This window comes from Anguilla anguilla, chromosome 5 (assembly GCF_013347855.1).
Source record: "Anguilla anguilla isolate fAngAng1 chromosome 5, fAngAng1.pri, whole genome shotgun sequence".
NCBI classification, from domain to species: Eukaryota; Metazoa; Chordata; class Actinopteri; order Anguilliformes; family Anguillidae; genus Anguilla; species Anguilla anguilla.
In genome coordinates this window covers 1,520,001-1,532,500 of record NC_049205.1, presented here as the reverse complement: position 1 = coordinate 1,532,500, position 12,500 = coordinate 1,520,001, and positions in this window count along the sequence as shown.

Sequence of the window (12,500 nt, the reverse complement as noted above, 5' to 3'; positions counted from 1 at the left end):
TTATTATTATTATTATTATTATTATTATTATTTCCGTCAGCTTTCCTTTCCCCACATTGTCTGGTGTTTCTGTCCTTGAGGACGCTCCCCGGTATTCGGTGGGTGCCAACTTCGCCTAGCAACAGATTAACCGGGCCCCCCCCCCCCCCCAAGGCCCCCTCAGGACAGAGACCTCAAACACGTCAGAGAATGAGAATTTCTGATGACCTCATTCAGTGTGAGGAGGGTTAGGGAAAATAAATAAACGGTAGAGAGGAACTGCCAAATGCCATGTTTTTTTTTTTGTGCTATTTTTTTTTGCCAGCCACATACATTAAGTGCTTTTCTTGCTACGGTGTCAGGCAGCACTGCAAGGTTGGCATCTTTTGGATGCCAAGGTCTAATAGAAAACTCAAGCTATTAAAACAAAAAGAAAGAAAAAAAAGAGAAAAGAGAAGCAGCCGTTGGGAGATGCGAGCTGAGGCATTTGAGCTGTCTGTTACGCTGAAGTCATTCCGCGCCGCTCAGACACCCAGAGAGTCTGCGCCCGCCAGCCCAGAAAGTCTCGAGACTTAATTACTCCAGGAGAGGAGTTTGTGCTGAAAGAGGATTCCAGGTGAACCGCAGAGAGGTGCCTCTACAGAAGGTCTTCAAAAGCCCTCCGTCCCGCTCACTCAGTGCTAGACCTCGCCCTCTTTGCCCTCTTTTAGCACCCTCTGGAGGCACGAAAGGCTCGGGCTGCGGGCGTTTCTTTTCACGGCCAGATTTAGGAGCGCATTATCGGTCGCCCTTGGCATCGCGAGGGGGGCGCGGTGCTCGGACCGTGGGACGGGCGGTAAAAAGGGAAGAAAAATAAATATGATTTATTCTGAAAGCGTCCGCGGCGGCACTCTCCTCTGTAAAACACAAGCACCCCGGCCTCCTGTGAGTGAAGAACAAACTGACAGAATAAACCACAAAAATGATGGCCGGAGCGCGGAAATTGGACATTTATATATTTATATGTTTTGGGCAAAAAAAAGAGCCCTCAGTTCTTTCTCTAAAAGAAGTGATTTCCCCGGTGCAACTTTCTACTTCCTTTTTTTTCTTCTCTCTCTCAAATGCGTTTTTTTGTCTGCCGGGCCTCCCCATCCCCCTGACGGTGGCCTGACGGTACTCCGCTGAAGAGGATGAGTGTGAGCGGGCTTCATCCCCCGCAGTGCTGCAGGGCGGAGAAATCAATGGCGAGCGGGGAAAAGGTCTTTAGAGAGCTCTTCGGAGAGGAAGAACAGGAAAATTGAATTTGAGTGGACATGTCTTCCATTTATAACTCCCATTTCCTGACATAGAGTGGGAAACTGTCCAGACATTATCCCCCCACCCCCTCCCCATCGCAGCCTGGGGGGGCTGGAGTTGAAGGTCTCGGTGGAGGCCCCAGACCACCGGCACCTTTTCACAGGAACAGTTTTTTTTCGCTGAGGCTTTTCCGGCGAGGTCTTTCCGCTTTGACTCCATCTTGTGCAGCGCATTCATTGGAGCGCTGCCCCGCTGTGAGAACTTGACCCCTGACCTTTGCTGCTTGGCCGGTTTTCATGTCTACCGGTACAACTGCTGCCCTGGTGAGAGCTGGAGAGGAGGGATCGGGGGAGTCCTGCAGGTGAGCGCCAAATGGATCCTTACTGCCCCCCCGCCTCTCCCACATGCCCCCCCCAAACACTCTCTCCATCACGGAGGCCCACTGACCTGGAGGAAGCAACAGATAAACAACAGACGTGTCTGAAGTTATTAAAGGGAAATAAGTGCATGAGGGAATGAGAGAGAGAGGGGGGGAGGGAGAGAGGGGGGGGGAGAGGGAGAGGGGGGTATGAGAGAGACAGAGAGAGGGAGAAAGAGAAACAGAGAGAGGGAGGGGGTGAAATGGCCAGCGCGGTGGAGGCATTATTTTTATGATGACTGATCTGGAGTCAGCTGTGGAGATACAGTGCTTTTGGATGCCTGTCCGGGAGATTTTTGTAGCGACGCAGGGTTTTTGGAAAACCTCCCTGTGTAAACAGCCATATATGCTTTTTGGATGTCTGCCTCGGAGATGGCCGGAAAGAGTCATGTGGATGTACCCCAGGCTCTTTACAGTCTATCCAACAAAAGACGAAACATTTTTTTTTTTTACATTCGTTTTTAATAATTTATCCCTGCCCATTTTCTGTGTGTGTGTTTTTTTTGTTTGTTTCTTTTTGGCAGTTGTGTATCGCCCATCTGTTGAGAAAAAGGGAGAGGGAGAGAGAGAGAAATCCTCTCGTTTCTGTCTGTTTCAGTCGCGGCGAGAGAGTTTTGGCTGCAGCAGACTGGAGATCCACAGTGGCTTAAAATGCATTTGGGCCAAATAGCATGTTTCCTAAACACATGCAGTATTTATAACCCTGGCTTTGCAGAGGGACAAAACACTAAATAAGGCAAAAGCCCTTTGTGCGTCCCTGGGCCGTCATCAGAACCGAAAGGCACGTGGGCGTGTCTGCGCTGTCTGCCGTGTGGTCCGTCTCTGCTTCTGTCTGCCGTGCGGTCCGTCTCTGCTTCTGTCTGCCGTGCGGTCCGTCTCTGCTTCTGTCTGCCGTGCGGTCCGTCTCTGCTTCTGTCTGTGCCACGCGCTATCGAGGCTCTGCCGGGGCTCCAGGACCGCGGGCCGGTGTCGTTTAGTTTGGCAAATTGCGTCCCTGCCTGGTAATGATGGCATGAATCATCTGGGAGATCGGGCACTGGAAGGGTCTGAAGCGTGTGCCGCGCAGCCCTTATCATAGAGGCTGTGATTATGGCCGTGAAGGACAGACTGCGGAGGGACGGACGGGGACGGGGACAGGGGCGGGGACGGGGACCCTGTTATTAAAGGCTGCTGCGCCCCAGGGGTGCGGCCCGCGCTCTCTCCAGCCTAATTAAAGGCGAAGCGTTCTTCCGCTCCGGGTTCGCGCTCCGCCGCTGACAGACGACGGGGACAGGTGGCGTTCGGGGACGAGTCGGGACAGACGACAGTTGGGAGGCTTCAGACGGGAGGAAGCGCGTATTTATCCTGGGCTCTGAAGTGCCGCCGACGGCTTGGGTTCCCGCCTTTCAAGTTGTTCAAGGGAGCTGGTTTCCTGTCATGTTGATCGCCTTTTGCTTCCTTGTTTCTTTCTTCTGAAATCCAAGTTTATTTGGTTCAGAAGTTCAGACCTGCTAGCCATCTGGCCGGTGGAAAGTAAACTGTGTGATCAGCTGGTTCCTCAATGGAGACTGTGTCTCTCCATCCAATCAGCACAGAGATCACTCTCTTCTAATCAACAGAGAGGCACTGTCCTCCAATGAGCCCAGACATCACTATCCTACAATCAGCACAGAGACACTTTCCTTCAACCAGCATAAAGATCATTATCCTCCAATCAGCACATAGATACTTTCCTCCAATCAGCATGAAGAACATTATCCTCCAATCAGCACAGAGATACTTTACTCCAAATCAGCATGAACAACATTATCCTCCAATCAGCACAGAGATCACTGCCCTCTAGCCAGCACAGACATCGCTCTCCACTGGCTCAGAAAAGGCAGTTGTAATCCTTGAGATGTTGACCTTGTAAAGACGTCATTCTGGCCGTTGCTCTTGGCTGCACTTGATGGGTGGGGTGGATGGAGGGGTCGGTTAGACAAACTTGACATTATGTGTCACCAGCAGCGAATCGGCTCCCCAAACTAAGTACCCTGGGGATGAGAAACGGTGCCCCCTGTGCAGGGGAGGGTGCACTGACAGCGCTGCGATTAAGACATTATTGGCACCGGGGATATTGGGTATTCTCTGCACAAATATCAGCACCCCAGCAAATTGGTGTTTATTTATAATCATTTCCCAGAGAGGTCACTGACACACACACTCTCATTTAGCAGGGAGGTCACTGACACACACACTCTCATTTAGCAGGGAGCCCCACACCTGTCTTCAGCTCCCAAAGCAATAAGTCGACCTCGACTGATTGAGTGTGACTGTCTCTCTGTCTCCCCCCTCTCTCTCTCCCTCTCTCTCTCTCTCTCTCTCTCTGCCCCCCCTCTCTCTCTCCCTCCCTCTCTCTCTCTCTCTCTCTCTGTCTCTCTCTGTCTCTCTCTCTGCCCCCCTTCTCTCTCCCTCCCTCTCTCTCTCTCTCTCTCTCTCTCTCCCTCCCTCTCTCTCTCTCTCTCTCTCTCTCTCTCCATTCAGGCTCTAACAGAGAGGGAGGGCTCTGATATGGGGCAGCTGCTAGCGCTCACTGATCAGCTGGTATGGAGATTCGGTCCTCGTTCCTCCCCAGGGTTCCCGCCAGGCGTGCGTTTTAAAATCCCGCTCAGCGACCAGGCCACCGGAGAGCCCTGCGCCGAAACGCTCCTCCGGAAGGTAAAAGTACGGGCGATGCGTTAAGATCAGGGGACAGTCGCCCACAGTCAATACAGTTCAGATCAATGTGTCTGTGCAGCGCTCTGGTCGAGAGCAACAGGCAGCGTTTAACTCCAGGCTGTTTCTCTGTGTGCCGAACTGACGGGTGTCACGTCCTCTTCCTTCCTCCAGCCGGGGCGGTCGTGTAGTCTGACCGTTAGAGAACTTACAGTAGGTTGTGGGTTTGATTCCCACCTGTGGTTCTGCTGTTGTACCCTTGGGTCAGGTACTTAACCTAAATTGCTTTACCAAACATATCCTCCTGTATTGTGTGTATAAGTGATTGAAGATTCCTTTAAAAAATATATATATACAATCTGCTCTGGATAAGACTATCTGCTAAATGCAGGTATGTAAATGTATATGTGTGGGTATGTAAATGTATATGGGTGTGGGTATGTAAATGTATATGTGTGGGTATGTAAATATATGTATGGGTGTGGGTATGTAAATATATGTATGGGTGTGGGTATGTAAATATATGTATGGGTGTGTAGGTATGTAAATATATGGGTGTGGGTATGTAAATATATGTGCATGTATGGGTGTGTGGGAATGTAAATATATGTGTGTGTGTATGCAGAGGGTGCTCTGATACTTAGGTAATGAGATGACTTTATCTAGCAGACCCTTAGTTATTATTAACGTCACCGCAGTTAAGAGGCCGCCCTTGGGTCACACACGCCCGGCACATGGGCGGAGTCAGCCCCTGATTGGCTGGCGCTGCTCAGCGCGTGCCGTGCCACAGGGTGCCATGGAGACGGGGGCGTTCTGACAGGGCGACGGATCGCTGGAGCCGCGGTCATCAATCGCTGCGTCACCGCGCGCGGAAATCAGACGTCTCCCCGCCCGCCCCCCCGCCCCCAAGCCCCCCCCCCGCGCCCCCCCGCCCCCCCCGCCCCCCCCCCCCCCCCCCCGCCCCCCCGCCCCCCCCCGGCCAGCGGGGCAGGTGGCCCTGGCCGCTGATTAAATATCGATGTTGCAAAAATGAAACGCAGTAAATCACACGCCCCGTTTCCCCTCCGTGAGAGCGAATGCGCAGACAGGGGCGTCGCGCGTGAGAGCGAATGCGCAGACAGGGGCGTCGTGCGTGAGAGCGAATGCGCAGACAGGGGCTTCGCGCGTGAGAGCGAATGCGCAGACAGGGGCGTCGTGCGTGAGAGCGAATGCGCAGACAGGGGCGTCGTGCGTGAGAGCGAATGCGCAGACAGGGGCGTCGTGCGTGAGAACGCTTGTTAGAGGAGGCAGTTAATGCTCCCCAGCACGCGCCGTGTGGACTCAATACCCGCGATCTGCTAACGGATGAGCCGCGGCTACGCTCGAGCGCCTGATCAGCAACCCCAAGGCCTCGTCTTCCCAGCGAGGCCTTCATTTTTTACCAAAAAAAGTGTAAATTTGCCAGAATTGATTGAGGCCCACAACTGGTGCCCTGCAGTGCACAGTGAATTGAGGCAGCGCGTACGGCTTGTTCTATGGTTTTGTTCTTCCCAGTCCTCCGACATTTGTCCTTTGACATATCGCTGAAGAATTATTTATGGCTCATCGTGCTGTGAGGACGCTGTCCACTCCTTCCGTTACGTACTCGGTCAGAACAGAGGGAATGCGCTCCGACCGACCAATTACTGGTGACAACAATCTGATCAGAAGAGCTGCTCTGTCTGTTTACCCCATTAGAGCAGGAACACACATGAAGGACGTTGCGGGGCGGAGGAAATAATTTGGTAACTGAGTTTGGTCCTGACAAACAGGGCAACGTTCGCCACGACCGGAGCACGCCGCGTTCTCCGCGGCGCCTGTTCCTATTGGCCGAGCGGAGCGGCGGACCGAGAGGCTTTTCTGAAACGCCGCGGGATTCGCGGAACAGGAAAGTTCGGCCAGCGAGGAAAAACCTCGGGGTGGGGAGCAAACGAGCACGGGTCTCTGGGAGACATCTTCTTCCAGCTGCTCAAATAGGAAATATTTGAATTTGCTTCGCCAATTTGTAGTGTGAGTCCACCTTTCAGGCAGTGGGGAGTTGGTGTGTGTCTTCGCTGGGAATTTCATTGGAGTACGTACCGAGCCGCCTTAGGGAGTTAAATTATGCGGGGTTAGTATAAAATTCACGTTAATTACTAGCGCGTTCTGATTAGAGTGCCTGGTTAATTACCTTGCCTGTGAATGCCACAGAGGCTCTAGTTAGCATAGCAAGTGAGTGTGTGGTTGGTTGTCCGGATTGCATTGCATTATGGGTAAGATAAATGTCGTAATTGTGATTAATGCTGCAATGTCAATCACAGGTCCTTGTGCACCTGCAAAGAAGAAGAATAAAATCAACCCAGTCATACAAAATATGACAAAAAAAAGAACTTTTACAAATTAGGTAAAATGGTGGGGAAAGTTATTTTTACTTTAGACTCCTCATTATCAGATACAGAATTTACGCTGGGAATACTCCACATTTTTCACCGAGAAGGGTACAATTCAGCAATACTCTGGAGCACAACTTCAATTTTCCTTTCATATTCTGAAAACCATTGCTACATTGACATTTAACTTATGATGATTTGACTTACAGTAGCTTTGCCAAATGTTACCTGTCTCTATCTTAGGCAGGGGTGTCTAGCCTTATCTGAAAATTGCCGGTGTGGGTGCAATTTTACTAATCATGGTCTTCCATCAGAACCTTGATAAGTAGAATCAGTGTCACAGTGTTGGGCTAAAACAAAAACCTGCACCCACACCGGCACTTTTCAGATAAGACTGCACACCCCTGATCTAAGGTGTAGGGCAGTCCACAGAAGCCTGCTTCTTATCAGACCCTCAAAGTAAAGCAGACTGTTTACTGAGCTGACAGGGAGTCAGCAGTGTGTGATGAAGAGACAGCGCTCAGTAGCAAACATCCGATTGCATCAGCATTCCACCACTCACATTTTGCACCACTGTACATTGTCATTATTACTAGACACTGAACAATAAACTGCATTCATTTTAACCTGGCATTTCTCTTTGACTCTTACCGCTGCACACCTAGCAGTTTTTAGGTCCTAACATACACATAGAACTCAGGATATCTGCACCCCGTCGTCACTCGCCTATACGCTAGTGTCGTAGCAGGCTACACAAGCCAGAGGCATGTCCGCATCTACCAAGATAGATAGCAATTCGTATAAAGCCACACTGTTGGTGGACAGCAGTCTCCTCCATCTATGCATAACTGTACCACAGAGGAAAGGTTAAAACATTATTTTTGGAATTAGATAACTGAAATAACATCAAATTAATTCCGGTAGCACCGGGGAGGGCTACACGCGTTCCTTCACCACTCAGATACTTCTGCTGATTGGTGTATCAGAGGGGATTCTCACAAAGGCCTGTCATCTCCCTGTGAGACCCCCCGGCTCCAGGGCCATAGTTCATTAAAAACACGCGCGTGCGTGACCTATCAAAGCCGCGAGCGTTCACACTCCTCGCCTCTCACCTGGCGTCTGAATAGGTCACGGATCAGACCCGGCTGCTCTGTTGCTCTTGCTGTTTCCACACTCCTCTTCCCGTGAGTAATTTGTCACGGGCTCCTCTGTCATAATGGATTTAGAGTTAGTGCGCAGCGGAGAGACCTCCGGCTCTCCAGACTCTTTTATTCTGTACTTCCCAGAGCGTTCGGGCCTCAGCATCCATCAAAATGTGTCCGGAAATATATGGCAGACAGTACCTGCATCTCCGGGCTCTCAGTGCCGGCTGTGTTTCACTTCAGCATCCTTCCTCCAGTGAGGAAAGTTTCATTTAGAAGAAAAAGCACACAGGAAAAAAAAATGTGGTTGTTTTTATTAATTGCATTTTTAACGCCTAGTCAAAGGCCTTTTTTTTTTTAAAAAGAGCTGACAACTTCTGGACAGTAGCAGCACCAGAGTTACAGTCATGGCTGTGCTGGAGAAATGTGCAGGTGTGTGACTGTGCACCTGTGATGTGATTCAGCTTATTGAGGGGCCCTTCCTGAACACCTGACTCTGCTCCAGGTTTCAGGACACCTTGAAGATCCGCTGACCTGGAGGTCCCCAGCGGCGGGCCAACCAATCCCATTACTTCTGGTTGTCGTCACGGTTACTGATACGCAGAAAGCGAGGTAAATGGAACCCGTTATGTCCAAAACACAAGACCCCATAAAAACACTGTTCAACATGAGGTCTCACAGTGACGCCTTGTTTCTAAGAGTAAGGACGCCCACTGTTATACTCACTACTAGATCCACAGTAGTTTGGGCCTACAGCAGTTAGAGGGCGGGCGAGGGCGGGCGAGGGTGGGCGAGGGGGACGAGGGCGGGCGAGGGCGGGCGAGGGGGACGAGGGCGGGCGAGGGCGGGCGAGGGCGGTCGTGTTCATCTTGGTTCGGCGTGCTGGTGAAGCCTTCCGCTGACAGGGACGCCTGCTCTTTTAAGGTCCGATGAGGCGGCCGGAGACCTCAGGGCGGGGCGACTCGTCTCTGCGAGATGCGTGCGCTTCTCTTGAGCGAGCGCAGCGGTGTTTGCGCGTCGTCTGTAACGACGGGGAGACACGGGGCTTTGTGAGCGCGCTCAGAGCGAGCCGGGCGCTAACGCGGCGCGGGCTTACTGCTGAACAGAGCCCGCTGCATGGAGACTGCTGATTGGCTGGCGACGCTGGCGTTTATTTATTTATTTGGCATATCGCAGTCACAGCCTGCCTCTCAGCGCTTTCATTCTTCTCTCTGCCTCTTTTATTCCTTTTCTCTTTCATTTCTGAAAGAAGAAGCCGCTTCTTACTCCTGTTTTATCCCCTGGACCAGGACTCCCAGACGAGAGAAATTCAGGAATTTCCAGTGAAGCAGGCGCTGCTAACAGGATGACATGGGATTCTTTATTTATTTATCTTTTTCTAAGAAGCCAGGGCCATTCAAGCATTGATGTATTTCATCGTGTAACTGCAGAGACACGTCTGCAGAATTTGGTCGGCTATTATTTTCAGGTTTCACCAGGTATGTGCCCCCCCCCCCCCCCTTTTGTAGTTTAGACAGTGACAGAACAGCGCTTTATTTATTTAACCCAGAGTGGTTTCCAGTGCTAATCACCATGACACACTGCCAGCTCTAAGTCATTGCATGGGTCCTCTTTTGAGTTCCGCTCCGGTTAATTGGCTGAGGATATCGCCTCGGTGATCCTGCAGAAGGGGCGGGGCCAGTGGCAGAGCTGATGCCAGGTCACTATCGCCGCCGTGCTGAAAGAGATCAGCACAGAATACAGGCGCTGATGGGCTCCAGATTGCCCCAGATAAACCCGATTATTCCCAGACTCACAGGGTGCAGGGGGCTGTGGGTGACCGACGCGGAGGTGAGGCAGGTGAAGGTGGAGTGGCAGGGCAGCAACGAGCAACAGGAAAGCAGACATTGACATTAACCCTTTGAAGAGTAGTTTTTTTGGAATGTTTTTCAGTTCGGTGTTCTAGAACTCCTTTGCTTTCTGTTAGCAGTAAACAATTGTGCCATCAGCATCAGAATGCTCAGGTAAGAATATTCTAATCACATATTTGTGATCTCACACCTTAAAGCACAGATACTCAAATACGTGCCTCAAAACCAAATCTGGCCTTGGTTTTCTTTTCTCCCAGGTAATTAACAGAACAATTAGTGCTGCTGATTGATTAGACTGTAGTCACACCTGACTCCCAGATAAAGGGAGGTTGGAAAACCCGCAGTTCTTGGACTTTGAGGGGCCCTGATTTCAGTAACAGGGCCTTAAAGGGTTAAAGAAAGACGATTGCTTCCCAATTTGTCAGTGCTTTTCTTGGGTTATCTCAACCACCTATCTTCCACTCCTATCTTCCACTTTGCATCACAGGCTCTCACCAGTGCATCATGGGAAAACAAGGACGAGATGTGAAATTGGAGGCTGCATCCAGCTCTTGTTTCTATAAACAATCTTGCACATCCTGAGCTCATCAAAGGCTTCGGTGTGTGGGGGGGTGGTGGGGTGGGGGGACAGGCATCCGAGACCCAATCTGGCAGGTATTTCAGCAGCGCGGCTGTATGGGGGGGTTGGGGGCGGTGGGGTGGGGGGGCAGGCATCCGGGACCCAATCTGGCAGGTATTTCAGCAGCGCGGCTGCTGTATGGGGGGGTGGCGGGGTGGGGGGGGTGGGGGGGGCAGCCTGCCGCGCGCGCGGGTGAGGTGGAGGGCGAGTCTCAGGACGCCATTTTGCAGAACGGAGCGGACGGAGACGCCGTCATGCGTAACAGAACAGGGATTCGGCTCCCGCTCCCGCCCCGGCCGCTGCTCCCGCCCCAGCCCCCGCCCCCGCTCCTGCTCCCGCCCCCGCCCCAGCCCCCGCTCCCGCCCCAGCCCCCGCCCCCGCCCCCGCTCCCGCCCCCGCCCCCGCCCCAGCCCCCGCCCCCGCCCCCACTTCCACCCCCGCTCCCGCCCCGGCCCCCGCCCCCACTTCCACCCCCGCTCCCGCTCCCGCCCCCGCCCCAGCCCCCGCCCCAGCGCCCGCTCCCGCCCCCGCCCCAGCCCCCGCTCCCGCCCCCGCCCCCGCTCCTGCTCCTGCGCCCGCACCCGCCCCCGCTCCCGCCCCCGCCCCAGCCCCCGCTCCCGCCCCAGCCGCTGCCCCCGCCCCCGCCCCCACTTCCACCCCCGCTCCCGCCCCCGCCCCCGCTCCCGCCCCAGCCCCCACTTCCACCCCCGCTCACTCACACTCTTAACTGACAAACAGCTGGGCTAAATTTGCTCAAATCCCCACCGTGCCATTTATCCCCCCCCCCCCCATCCAAACGCCCCGCACCGAGATCACCGCCTGGAGCCAGCAGGGGCGCCGCGGGACCCAAACTCTGAAACTCTGAAAACAAACTGCGCCTCGGGGCCATGGCCCCGCCCCCTTTTTTATTTTTATTTTTTGACGGACGAGGTGCGGCTGGCGGTCTGTCAGAAGCGTTCGCTCCTCGTATCTCACTCGCCGAGAAGCTCGAGGCTCTCTCCCCCAACCCCCTCCCCCCCGACACTCCCACCCTCCCCGCCCCCCAGCCCCCCCACCCCCCCCCCCCGCCCCCCCGCCCACCAATTTGTGAGGTTTAAGCGGAGGATTTACGGCCGGTGTGAGGTGAAGGGCCGTCTGGCGGGAGATTTAGGCCCCGCGGGCCTGTCAGCGCTGCGGCTCGGCTCGGCTCGGCGTGGAGCGGCCTGGAGCGGCGTGGGCTCTCCGTAATCACATTTACCCCCGGCAGGCCGCTGGTCTGCTGCCCCAGGAGGGGCAGAACAAAGGGGGGGGGCAGATTGACATGCACAAACACCGTCAGGGGCGGATTACTGCGCAGGCAACACCGCGAGATTCGCAGCGCGCATACAGAACAGCTGCTCTGTGGAGAGATGTGTGTGTGTGTGTGTGTGTGTGCTGTGTGTGTGTGTGTGTGTGTGTGTGTGTGTGTGTGTGTGTGCTGTGTGTGTGTGTGTGTGTGTGTGTTGGTGTGTGTGTGTGTGTGTGTGTGTGTGTGTGTGCGTGCGTGTGTATGTGTGTGAGTGTGCATATATATCTATGGCTGTGTGCATGTTTGGTTTCGATGCAAGCACAGCAATAGTGTTTTTAATAATATTTTGACTTCTGTGGATTAGGAAAGCAGTCAGATAGTTATTATTTATTTGGAATAACTCCTTTATCCGAAACCAGTCCCATAAACAGAAAGAGCACACAGTATGGGAATGGCAGGCGCTGTGTGTTCTGGCCCTGTTCTGCCGGCTCAGACCAGGCGAGGTGTTCTCTGGGTCACTCTGCGGACGGAGAGCGTGACAATCACTGCTTATTGAATCACACTTCCCACCTCCTCTCCGAAATGCACTTACACAGCCACTCGGGGGAAGAAGAACAAAATATCAGGCCAGAAGGGCTTGATCAAAATTGCATTGCGTTTTTTCCCCAACCGCTCTTCTCAGTCCTGCTGCTTGGGCTTCCCGACTAACTCAGCACGACCCCACCTTCACAGTCAGGTGCCCAGCGTCAGTTTGAGCCTGAATCACCGTTTATACGAGTCCAAAATGTATAAAGTGGGCTCTGGAGGAGGTGATTTAACACTGTTTTGCTGGCTAATTCTGTATCCTCACACACACACACACACACACACTCAGACATGCATACATGCAC